General features: G+C 32.2%; 1 protein-coding gene across 3 annotated transcripts in view; it reads right to left on the reverse strand.

The window, feature by feature from the left end:
- The window catches only part of LOC126889739 (uncharacterized), a 194,580-nt gene that overhangs the window by 156,598 nt on the left and 24,294 nt on the right, over positions 1–13,688 (reverse strand). The gene's annotated exons all lie outside the window — the stretch shown is intronic.

The raw sequence follows: 13,688 nt of genomic DNA on the forward strand, positions 1-13,688 counted from the left end.
AAAAATCTTTTAGTAATTTTTGATATTTTTCAATATTAATTATTTGCTATTAGGATTGAAAACTTGCTTCGTCTTTGTACGGCCAGATGGCGCTAGCCACCCAATACCATTATTTTGGCTGCAATATTTGGGAAAACATTTCGATGCAATTTAATTGGATTAAGGAGAACAGTGCCTACGTTCCTTCTGATGACGCTCCAATAAGAGCAGAAAACTGCAGTTAAAGGGACTGGCTGCACTCCTTATTCTAATTAAAAAGTAAGATTGTTTTTCCTTCGTATTGCAGCCGAATAAATAAAAATGGTACACACATTTTTATTTTATTTTCTTATTACTCAGTAGAGTAACTATGGTGCATCTTTCAGTTCCTAGCCAGCTGCAGACGGGGGATTTGAATTGCAAAGTTTAGAATTCCTTCCCTATCGTCTTTACTGCAGCATCCATATGACTTGCAAATTGTAGAAGTCTTGGAGGCGTTTACATGGGGATGTACCAGTAAGTTTTCAATTTAAAAATCTTTTAGTAATTTTTGATATTTTTCAATATTAATTATTTGCTATTAGGATTGAAAACTTGCTTCGTCTTTGTACGGCCAGATGGCGCTAGCCACCCAATACCATTATTTTGGCTGCAATATTTGGGAAAACATTTCGATGCAATTTAATTGGATTAAGGAGAACAGTGCCTACGTTCCTTCTGATGACGCTCCAATAAGAGCAGAAAACTGCAGTTAAAGGGACTGGCTGCACTCCTTATTCTAATTAAAAAGTAAGATTGTTTTTCCTTCGTATTGCAGCCGAATAAATAAAAATGGTACACACATTTTTATTTTATTTTCTTATTACTCAGTAGAGTAACTATGGTGCATCTTTCAGTTCCTAGCCAGCTGCAGACGGGGGATTTGAATTGCAAAGTTTAGAATTCCTTCCCTATCGTCTTTACTGCAGCATCCATATGACTTGCAAATTGTAGAAGTCTTGGAGGCGTTTACATGGGGATGTACCAGTAAGTTTTCAATTTAAAAATCTTTTAGTAATTTTTGATATTTTTCAATATTAATTATTTGCTATTAGGATTGAAAACTTGCTTCGTCTTTGTACGGCCAGATGGCGCTAGCCACCCAATACCATTATTTTGGCTGCAATATTTGGGAAAACATTTCGATGCAATTTAATTGGATTAAGGAGAACAGTGCCTACGTTCCTTCTGATGACGCTCCAATAAGAGCAGAAAACTGCAGTTAAAGGGACTGGCTGCACTCCTTATTCTAATTAAAAAGTAAGATTGTTTTTCCTTCGTATTGCAGCCGAATAAATAAAAATGGTACACACATTTTTATTTTATTTTCTTATTACTCAGTAGAGTAACTATGGTGCATCTTTCAGTTCCTAGCCAGCTGCAGACGGGGGATTTGAATTGCAAAGTTTAGAATTCCTTCCCTATCGTCTTTACTGCAGCATCCATATGACTTGCAAATTGTAGAAGTCTTGGAGGCGTTTACATGGGGATGTACCAGTAAGTTTTCAATTTAAAAAATCTTTTAGTAATTTTTGATATTTTTCAATATTAATTATTTGCTATTAGGATTGAAAACTTGCTTCGTCTTTGTACGGCCAGATGGCGCTAGCCACCCAATACCATTATTTTGGCTGCAATATTTGGGAAAACATTTCGATGCAATTTAATTGGATTAAGGAGAACAGTGCCTACGTTCCTTCTGATGACGCTCCAATAAGAGCAGAAAACTGCAGTTAAAGGGACTGGCTGCACTCCTTATTCTAATTAAAAAGTAAGATTGTTTTTCCTTCGTATTGCAGCCGAATAAATAAAAATGGTACACACATTTTTATTTTAATGTCTGAATAGATTGGAAGCTTTTTAGTCCAGTCGAGTTAGACGAATAACAGACCTAACCTTGCATTAGGAGCTGCCCCAAATTTTATTTTTCTAATCTTTAGGGAGGGTCAATATTAGTATAAATTTAAAATCTCGACTGAATTCCACTGTTGCGTTAGCCGCCATCTTGATTTTAAACGAGAACCGTTTTTGCTCAATATCTCAGCCATTTTCAATTTTTTGACAAAAAGTGTAGAAACTGAAATTGTTGAAAATGCGATTTTCTATAATTTCATTTATTATCATTTTTTTCGTGCGGTCGATATTTTCCGAGTTATGAGGGGAAAATAGTGAGAGTTGGAGCATAATTATTGAATTATCTCGTTTATTATTAGTTTTACAACAAATATGTACCTATAAAAAAATGAACAGAATTAAATTCTACACAATTTTAATCTCTTTCCTTTTTTTGCTAAAATTAATATTTAAGGTAGTACGTATGCGGTAATGGCGCGAGCGTAAGACCGGATTGATTTTATAGCAATTGTTTTTGTTCAATATCTACGCCATTTTCAACTAAAATTGTTCAAAATAAAATTTCCTACAGTTTCTTTTTAACAATTTTTTTTTCATGCGGTTGATATTTTCCGAGTTACATGGGAAAATAATAAAAAGTGGTGGGGGAAGCATAATTATTGAATTGAATTTTGTTTCCAAGCTGCCCCAAATTTAATAATTCTATCCTTTAGGAGAGATCAATAGTAGTGTAAATTTAAAATCTCGACTGAATTCCGCGGTTGCATTAGCCGGCATATTGATTTTAAATGAGAACTGTTGTTGCTTAATATCTCCGCCATTTTCAACTTTTCAACATAAATGGTGGGAAAGAAAATTGTTGGAAATGCAATTTCCTACAATTTCTTTGGCACAATTTTTTTATACGATGAATATTCTCCGAGTTAAGGGGGAAAATAATGGAAGCGGACGGGAAGCATAATTATTGAATTGTCTCATTTATTATTAATTTTACGACATAATTGTACATAAACAAAAATAAAGAGAATTATATTTTATACAATTTTTGAAACTTCCAATGAAACATCAACCAAACTAAGTATATAAAAGACATAAAAAGACATTATATGCATTAAGTTCACTTAATTTTATTAACTAGCGGGTTTGATTGGTTGAATTTGTCTGCCGATATTTTAAGTTTTATGTCAGCTAATATATCGTGATGTTTCAACAATTTTGTTTTAAATTTTGGACCCTGTTGGGTCCAAAAAATTCCCATTTCCCCCCCTTGTAGACCCGCCACTGGTTCTCTCGAAAAATTGTAGTAAATCGTAATTGCAACAATTTCAGTTCTTACACTTTTTGTCGAAAAGTTGAAAATGGCGGAGATATTGAACAAAAACAATTGCTACAAAATCAATCAGGTCTTACGCTCGCACCTTTACCACATACGTACTACCTTAAATATTGATTTTATCAAAAAAAGTACGGCATCAAAATTGTACAAAATTTAATTCTCTTCATTTTTGTATAGGTATATATTTGTTGTAGAACTAATAATAAACGAGATAATTCAATAATTCAATAATTATGCTACAATTGTCACTATTTTCCCCTCATAACACGGAAAATGTCGACCGCACGAAAAAAATTATAATAAATGAAACTATAGAAAATCGCATTTTAAACAATTTCAGTTTCTACACTTGTTGTCAAAAAATTGAAAATGGCGGAGATATTGAGCAAAAACCGTTCTCGTTTTAAATCAAGATGGCGGATAACGCAACAGCGGAATTCAGTCGAGATTTTAAATTTTTACTAATATTGACCCTCCCTAAAGATTAGAAAAATAAAATTTTCGAAAGGAAATATTATATTTAGTTATGACATTATTTATGAAATATTTAATAATGCTTGTCTATACTTAATGAATTGGAGCATTTTTTAAATTAAATAAACCTTACGAAACAAAAACCGTTATTCCGAACACAGATAGGGATAGAAAAGCACAGTATTCTGAAAAATTTTGTACTTAATCTGCATTTAACAAAATAAGCCTTCCAAAAACACAGGAAAAAGTCTAGTCATATTTATTATTATACTCAAATATACTTATTTACTATAGGTAATTGCACAATAAATCGTGGTAACCTAACAGTTGAATTCAGTTTAACCTTTAACTACACGCGCTGGCGTATTTTGTACGCCAGATATAACAATTCTACTGCAAATATATTTAAAAATTTAATTTTTGACCTTGTTTATGTCTCTAACCTATCACTGGAATGTGCTTTACAATTTGGTTTTAGTTTCGTTATAATCGGCGTTCTGGGAAGATCCTAATTTACAGTTTATTATTTGTCGTTTCGGGTGGTGGACAATATGCGCCACGATTATATTAATATAAGTAGTAATATAAGTACATATTTCAATTGTTTTTTAGTCATTATGACACAAAATATATTTTTCCTTATAAACAATACTTTTTCTCCCGTAAAAAATCTCATTTCAAAAAATTTTTTATTAGCAGTTTTATTTATCATGGAATCCAGTTATTCCATGATTCCAGTTATAAATCCTAATTGGCTTACTGAGAAGGAACTCCAAGTATTCACTGATGCCGAATAAGGTTTATAACAAACAATTAAGTGTATTTTTTCACAAAAAAAATAAACAAATCCGCTGTTATTGTGTATTTTCTTGTGGCGTATAAAGTACGCCACGCGTGTAGTTACGTCATAACTTGATGCGCGGGTAGTTAAAGGTTAAATCAGTCTAAAAATCAAATATACAGATCAAAACAATTAAATAGATTAGAATAAAGATTAGAAAAATAAAATTTGGGGCAGCTCCTAATGCAAGGTCAAATGCTATCCCGACTGGGCTATTTGACATGTGGACTAGAGTGGGCCGTTGAGTAATGTGTTTTTATTTTGTTTTTTTTTTTTTTAATTAAGTTCCCTGACCTCAGAAAAGATGTATGATAAGATAACTTACTTCACAGTGTTTTGTTTTATAATTAATTTTATTTTTTTCCACTGCCACAGAGCTGTATAAGAATGAGATTGTTACGAAAAAATCAAATCATCTAATAAATGTCAAATTCGTTTTTTTTTTTTTTAAATTTATTATGGTCGCCTGAGCCAAAAAACGTGTTTGATAAGATAACTGCCATCATAGTATGTATTTTGGCCGATAAATAATTTTTTTCCACTACCACAGAGCTATATAAAACTAGGGATTTTTCAAAAAAAAACTATATTTTTTTGTATGAATGTTTTTTATGCATACAAAAAAATTAAATTGAGCTAAAGCTGACCTTGGTTTGAACACAAAAAGTAAACGAAAATACGCCCTCTCAACCGCTTGTGTGCTACAAGTGTATGCTGTTACATATGCCAAAAGACTGGTGTCGGGATTTTCAACAACTTCCCTTAATTGGTCTTTGGATAGTTTCATAGCTACACGAGGCTCTATTCAGAAAACTTTCTGACAGTCGATAATCTCAAAGTATTCCTTAGCGCAAAAAAAATAATTCTGTTACTACGAAATATCGCTTATCTTTGTAATTTAATTATTTCCTCTTAAAAATTGTTTAAAATCCCAAATTGTCTTATGTTTTACGTTCACCAATTAGCATAATCAAAATAATATTCTCTGGTTACATATATATTCTCCTTGAATATTTTTGTAGACTAAATCTTTTAATTCTGGTAGTAAGAAGAGGTCTGCTCGCAGAGTCTTATTGTCTTCAATAGATGTCTTGCACCATCAAGTCATGATGGTTGAGTCTTAATGCAAAACCACATGGGCGCATACACTTTTATTATAAAATGGCTTAGTATTTGTAAATTTTCCGAGGGGTTTCCGATTGCTACATATAACCGAAAGATACGGGAAGCAGTGGTAAGCCAGCGAGAATGAACCATTTTCCCAAGCTGTCTCTTAGAAAGTTGTTCTGAACAAACACTACTTTCTGTTTTGACAAATATCGTACAGGAATTCTTGATCTGCACTAAGATCGTCACCAGTGGCGGCTCGTGACCTCAGTATGCGGGTAGGCTACACATATACTTCGGGTAGGCGACAAAAAATATCCTACAGTATGTAATACATTTTGAGCCGTCTTGCAATACTAAATGTAATCTATGAGCGCAACAATGTGTAAAAATTGCTTTTGGAGCATCTACTTTAATTTTTGATTGTAATCCGTTTAAAGAGCCAGCCATTACACTTGCACCATCGTAAAATTGAGCAATTAATTTATTTTTGTAATCATATGGCTCAAGCACGTTTGAAATTAAACTATATAGAGCGTCTGCAGATCTATTATCGCTAACATCAAAAAACCCTAAAAATCTTTCTGTTACCTGACCAACTTTGTTAACAAAACGGATTGTTAAAGTACACTGTGATTTTTCGGTTATATCAGTAGTATCGTCAGCTAGTATAGAAAAAAATTGACTTTCATTAATTTCTGTTGAAATTTCATTTTTTACGTAATCGGCAAGACAATCTATTAAATCATTTTGTATTGTTTTTGACAAACCCGTGAACACCCCTTCTATTTTTTAACATGATCCTGGATTTCCTGATCGCGCTTAACTACTAAATTAAAAATTTCTTTAAAATTACCCATGTTTGAAGAATTATGGCTCTCATCACGACCGCGAAATGTAAGTTCTTGTTTTGCTAAAAGAATTGTAACATCAATGTCTTCAACTTCTTCAATCTTTTTCAACTTCTTCATTATATATCTTATTAGATAGAGAAATATGTCCAGCGAAAGCACTGTCAGTAGTTTGTTTATTTTTTTCTAACCGTTTTAAATCTAAGCAATTGTTTAAACGTTCTTTCGAAGATTCATGTTTTTTTACACTAGCTGATAAATTTTTCAAATCTGAATATCCCTGACTCACCCAAACATTTTGCTTCAAATTTGAGAGCAACAGACAAGGCCAACAGAAAAATGAATTTTTAAAATAACTTCCGCTTAGCCATTTATGATTTTCATACCACATTGTTTTAAACGATCTCGAAAATGGTTGATTGTCTTTTGTCTTATCTGTGGATAAAATTGTTAAATTTTGTAAAGGCCGGCCCATTGAAATAATTACTAATCTTTCTTGATTTTGGCGCCTTGAAAAAGGCATCTCGATCAAACTGCATATTACATCGTTTAAAATATTCATATTCGATGACTAAAGTTTCTCCGCCAATAAAACTAACACACCTACGTTTCAACAACGTCAAATATTACTTATTTTATTTATGTATCAAATAATAATTTACTATTCGAATAAATTGATAAGTTAACAATTAACCTCGCTTTAAATTTTTAATTATCTATATAATCTAATAACACATTATTCAGTTTTCATAAACAAATTTAAATTGTCCTACCTAGTTTTATTCAATACTTAACCTACTAATAACAGCCAAAATCAAAAAACAATTATTTTAAAACAGTTTCACAAGACACAAGAGAAGCAACTGATAAAATTTTGTAGGTCCGGCTATAAGACTCTGTGCCTATCCGCCCGTTCAAAATCGTAGAATACGGTCGCTACGAGCAGACCTGCAGCAGGCCTGCTCGCGTAAACAGAGAGAGATCGCACGTCAATTCGGTGTTGGCGTCGTTCTATTTCAGGCTACGTTCCCGAGTGCCTGACCAAGGAGAATATAGAATCTATACAGTACTACTGATACTACAAGGAGCGTACAATAATTATAACTACGGAGAAAATTTTTTGGATATTTTTAAAAATAATTTGGATAATTTTTGCTATTTTATTGTAGATATTGTGTCAAAATTTATAAATTACAATTTTGACATAAGTAATTTATATTAATAATTTATATTATTGTATTACATTTGAAGAGGGTAGGCGGCGCCTACCTTGCCTACCCCGACGGGCCGCCCCTGATCGTCACTGCGGAAATCGCCAGCTATTCTATTTTTGAAAATGAAGCTAAGATAGAGTTTCCCAAACATGCAGTCGTTCTCCAAAATACCCGAAAATGCACGTGATCCACTGGTAGAATACTGCTATCCAGTTGTTCAAATAGATGAATTATAGGCCACTTGTTGACAGACAAATCACTGCAGGGACCTTTCAATTTTTAGGTAACAATATAACGTCTCCTTTACGCCTGTATTTATGACAGTACCGTTCAGTACAGAAGCGTTGACGTCCAAGGTTACGTTATTTTAGAAGTGAAATAACGATTGGTAATGTTAACTTTTTTACACTATCGTATATTTCATTTAAGTAGTTCATCCCATTTGTTGAAGTAGGTTTCTAAATTAATTTTTGTCTATTTATTATTTAGTGGCGACATACATGAACCAGCCACAACAATACATATTTTATTTCAACTTTTTTTGGGGTACAAAATAAACCCTGATGTTTCAAAAATTAGACAATAAAAAAATATGAAGATCTGTGTTTGAAAGAGTTATTTTTTTAAATTTTCTCCACTGCCACAATGACGTTTTATATTAAAAATATATAGAGCCTTTGTGGCAGTGGAGAAAAATATTTTTAGCTACTCATTTTGGGCTTAAAATTTGTGTTTTAGTACAAAGCAACTTTTTTGACCTCAGGTGTTGTTATTTTACAGAAAAAGTTTTTTCGGCCCACCCTAATGTGGACATACCGAAAAATGCTGAGAATCTCCTGGACAGACAGAATAAGCAATGAAGAAGTACTAAGAAAAATAGAGAACAGCAGGGAGATACTGGATTCCATCAAAATAAGAAAACTACAATATTTGGGTCAAATAACACATGGTGACAGATATGAACTGAACATAAATGATACATTTTCCACGCTACGTCCAATATTTCCACCCATGAATGAACGATATTTACCACCCGAAATTTTTGCTCACTTTCTCAGTAGACGAAAAAAAATGGTTCCTTATTTTTGGCAATATTCTGCACAGATGTTCATGAAGAGAAAACCAGTGAGGTTTGGTTTTAAACCATGGTGTTTGTGCAGTTACGAGGCATCTTTTTCAATTCATACCATATGGTGGCGACAAATTTGAGGGACAGAAAAATGAATTTACCCTAGATATACAAGTACATAATTATAGGCCTACTCTCTGTAGTACCTAGACTTTCAGAACATCGGGTGTCTTTTGATCATATTTCTTCACCACTTATGCTCTGTTTAACATTCTTAAAAAAATCAGTAAGGTAATTGGGAAGAAAAACAGGGGCGAAAAATAACTTTTCAAGTTACACAAAGAAAATGGATGATTTTTAAGAAAATTTAAAAATGCGCTTTATAAATTGATCTTATTATTTATTATTTTCAAAAACCATTCATTCTAAACCCGTCCAACTTTTTGAACTTAAAAATAACACTATAATAAAAGGTATCATAGAAGGAAAACGATGCATTTAAATTCTGGTGGATGAGGGGTTAAATATACTTCTCGTTATTTCAGTACATTAGTCATCAATTTGTTTTGCAGCATATATCGCGCTTAATTTGAATCTAATCGACATTTAATATTGCTCATTTTAAAGGTCTATTAAAGCACTACAAAAGGTTATTTCAAGTTGAATACAGCGATTTGAGCATGCACCAAAAAAACAAACTATTTTCACCTACCACATCTCTTTTTGTATTATAACTAGAAGATTTATTAATGAATGAATCTCTTTGTTTTTTTATAAGCTACAAAAATGTTTTATATAGTTTTTTTAGTTAGATGCATAGTTTTTACGGTATTCGCAAAAAACTTCAAAAAGGTGTTGTTTCAATGAAAATGGCCAAGTTTCAAACCCGAATAACTCAAAAAGAACTGTTTTCAAAAAAAAAATTATAGAACAGTTTTTGCTTAGAATTAGGTTCTCTAGCCACTTCCGTGGTTATTTTAACCAAAAAAATTTCCACCCCCGAGAAGGGGGTGAGAACCGCCGCCAACATAAACGCGCCATAGTATATAGGGTAAGTATCTAGTAAGTAGCAGGTTTGGGCTTGATTTTAACACCAAAAAATCCAAATACATGGTTATAAGCAAAAATAGGATACCACCTGGTCAATTACTACTTAACCAACAACCTATAACACAAATCACCAACTTTTGTTATTTGGGTGCAAACTTAAATAAACAGTGGGACCAATCGACGGAAATTAAGATAAGGATCGAGAAGGCAAGATCAGCTTTCGTCAAAATGAAAAAAATCTTTAACAGCCACGATATAAAATTGGAAATAAAAGTTCGTTTACTAAAATGCTACGTATTCTCCGTTCTTTTATATGGCGTGGAGTCATGGACCTTAACTGAAGCATCACTGAAGAGAGTCAAAGCATTTGAGATGTGGTGCTATAGACGCATGTTGAGGATTTCCTGGATAGACAGAGTTACCAACGAAGAAGTTCTACATAGAATGGGTAAAGAGCGCGAACTAGTCGTAACCATAAAACGTCGCAAACTGGAATACCTGGGCCATATAACGCGCAATGAACAACGATATGACCTACTTCGGACCATACTTCAAGGTAAAGTGCATGGGAAAAGAGGTCCAGGACGAAGAAGAATATCCTGGCTGCATAACCTGCGAAAATGGTTTAACTTAACCACTACCGGACTTTTCAGGGCAGCAGTCAACAAAGTCAGAATAGCCACGTTAGTGTCCAACATCCGTAACGGATAGGCACCATAAGAAGAGTATATAGGGTGGACTTTGAATCAGGAGATAAATAGATTCTATTTCCAAAATTTCATTAAAATCCATGCAGTGGGATAGAATTCGGAAAACATTTGCTTCAAAACTTGCTTTCTTCAAACATAATTATTTAATTATTAACGAAATCTGGATTTCATTCACTATGCGATACCAATTTCTGTTGTTACATTGTATAATATGAAACTTCCTTTCGGCCCCCTCGGGATACATATGTCCCACTAAAGTTTAAAAATATTTACTGGCTCAAATACGTCCCGATTTAAACGTAGTTTTTCTTTAGTGGTATTATTAGTGCAAAAGCAAGAAAATAATACTGAATTGAAATCACTGGGTCTGGGTGACTTCCGGAGTCAGCTACAGATTTATTTTCACAAGTTCTCGACGTTTTAATGCGTTTATATTTCTCTTTTTACCATTTTCATTGAGATTTTTAAACAGTACGTGAATATTTTTCAGCGTTTATATCAGTGATACACCATATTTTAAATATGGTATACGTTGTGAGCTGCTCGTACGTAGAGGGGATATTTATAAATTCGCGAGCGCTAGTAGTGGCAAGTCTGTAAACGTTTACCAGAAATTTGACATAAATGTCAAAGTGATTAATTTAAAATTAAAATTAAAAACATTCATTATAAAAAATATTAGTTGGTCAAAGCTGTGGTATATATTTTAACCTTAAATATACTTACGTTTTAAATACTGAATTTACGTTTTTTTAATGTTCCGGAATATGTAATTATAAATTAATCTATTAATCTTACCGCCATCTACACGATAATTGTGAAAGTATCCGAAGTAAGAAATTAATATTTCATCAATAGAACGTCAAAATGATTAGCAAAATCTTAAAAAATCTATTACAATTTAATTACTTTTTAGCGTTGTAAATATTAAGCGATAACAATTAAATAATAAATTTAAAAATTACCGGTGAAAGTTGAATTAGTAATTCGCCAGGAGCGACACCAGCGAAGCTCAGAGCGTATAGTATTTTGATAGAAATATTCCTGATTTTCTAGGAATAACCCTAGTAGTCGAGGAAATGAGGCATTTTGACTCGCAATTTTTTCGTCCAGCATGGATTTACTTGAAATTTTCACAGAAGGTAGGGAATAGTACAAGGATCATTTTCTATATCATGCCGCTGTACGCTAAAACCTTGGAGGTAGTTGCCACCCCATCTCGGGGATGGGAATTTTTTATTACATTTTAACCATGTAAGTAGATGTAAAAAGCAATTCTAAGAAAAAAATGTTTTTTACATTTTCTTCGCAAAACTGATATTTTTCGAGTTATTCGTGGCTGAAAGTAAGTTTTTCGACGGAAAAATCGCCTTTTTAGATGGTTTTCTTGAGAATAACTCGAAAAATATGCATTTAATCAAAAAAACTGTTGACATCAAAATTGTATGTTTTAGTACTTAACATAAACGTTTTTCTATAATATTTTTACGACCAATATAAACCGAGATACGGCATGTTAAAGGTTAGCTTTTTGCGTCAAATGCATAATTTGAAATAATCAAAGCCAAATAACGGGAAAACTTTGCATTTTTCCAGAAAAACTTAGATGATGTTTTTTCAAGCATACAATAGGATCTTTTAAAAAATAATAATAAAAAGTTTCTAGCATAAAAATTGAGCAGCTTATGACCAAAAAAAAAAGTCGGTACCTGTTTTTCTCTACGAAAAAAACAGTGAAAACAACCCCCTAACTACCCTTGAAATTAAAAATTGGTCTTTGCCTTTCTGTAATTCCTATTATAATTATGTTATCAACACACCCAAGAAATTTGACCTACATAATATTTAAAAGGCCTAATTTTAGAAAAATTGGAGTTTAAAGAAAAAAATTTTTTTGCAATTTCGCATTTTTTATCATTTTCTTCAAAATATCTCAGAAAATCTGGAGATACGAAAAAAATGATAGACTGCTAAATTGTAGCTTTTTTAATAACTAAAATTTTCTTATGCATAGATTTTCATTACAATTAATAGTTAGCGAGATATAGCTGTTTAAAACATCTATTTACGAGCAAACACCCCCTTATTCGAGCTCTTTAAACCCACCTCAATTAAAAATTAAGGGATTTTACGGGATTTAATCTACACAGTTTTATAACTCTTTAAAAATCCTACAAAACCGTTATTGAAAAAACTTTTTATCGACAAAAATGAAGGAGCTATGTTTATAAAACTATTTTTTTTTTCGAAAAATTCGAATAGTCCCCTTATAGAGCATTTGAATGTATAATACCACAGAACCGGTTCGTATACTGGATGATGACTAAAAAACTATTTGTATGTGTATTTTTACATAGGTGTATTTGTAAATTCGTATTTTTGTGTAAATAAATGTTTTTGTAATTCTTTAATTCTACCTTTTTTCTGTGATCTATTAAATTATCTACTTATAAAAATTGCAATGTTATTATAGTTGGTTTTTAAGGGTTGGAATATTATATTATATCCTAAAGCATAAAACAATCATTATTTAACCAGTCAAAACCAAATTTTACCTATATTAAAGTTTACAATATTTTTATATAATTTTTGACAATAATGGGTAGTTTACACCCCTAAAAATAATCAATGCCCTTAAGCATGATATAGAATATGAAGTACAGGGTAAGATGATCCTAACCCCGCATTTTTATGTAAATTGATGCAAGCCGAAATTCTTTTAGGATAAGTAAACTTTTTATATATAGCTCCAAGGGTGGTTTTAATTAAAGATTGAAATATTATGATATTATATCTTAAAGCATAAAATAATCATTATGTAACTAATAAGAAGCAAATTTTGACAATATTAAAGTTTAAAATGTTATAATTTTTTACAATTAGGGGTGGTTTTTACCCTTAAAAAACCAAAAGAGTACAACGGCTCAATATAGAAAATGAACTAGAGGGTGAAATAAGGCTAATCCCAAATTTTTGTACAAATCGATGCTGGACGAAAAAATTGTGAGGTTTTGCCATTTTTCCATCTTCATTTCCTCGACTATAGTGGGACAATGATGTTCCAATGGTATTTTTAAGCGGGGCATATTCAACCCATTGGGTTTTTTGCAGTATGTCGAAACGAGGGTTTTCTGAAAAGGAACTTTAATTTTTAGCCGATAAGC

This window comes from Diabrotica virgifera, chromosome 8 (assembly GCF_917563875.1).
Source record: "Diabrotica virgifera virgifera chromosome 8, PGI_DIABVI_V3a".
Lineage (NCBI taxonomy): Eukaryota > Metazoa > Arthropoda > Insecta > Coleoptera > Chrysomelidae > Diabrotica > Diabrotica virgifera.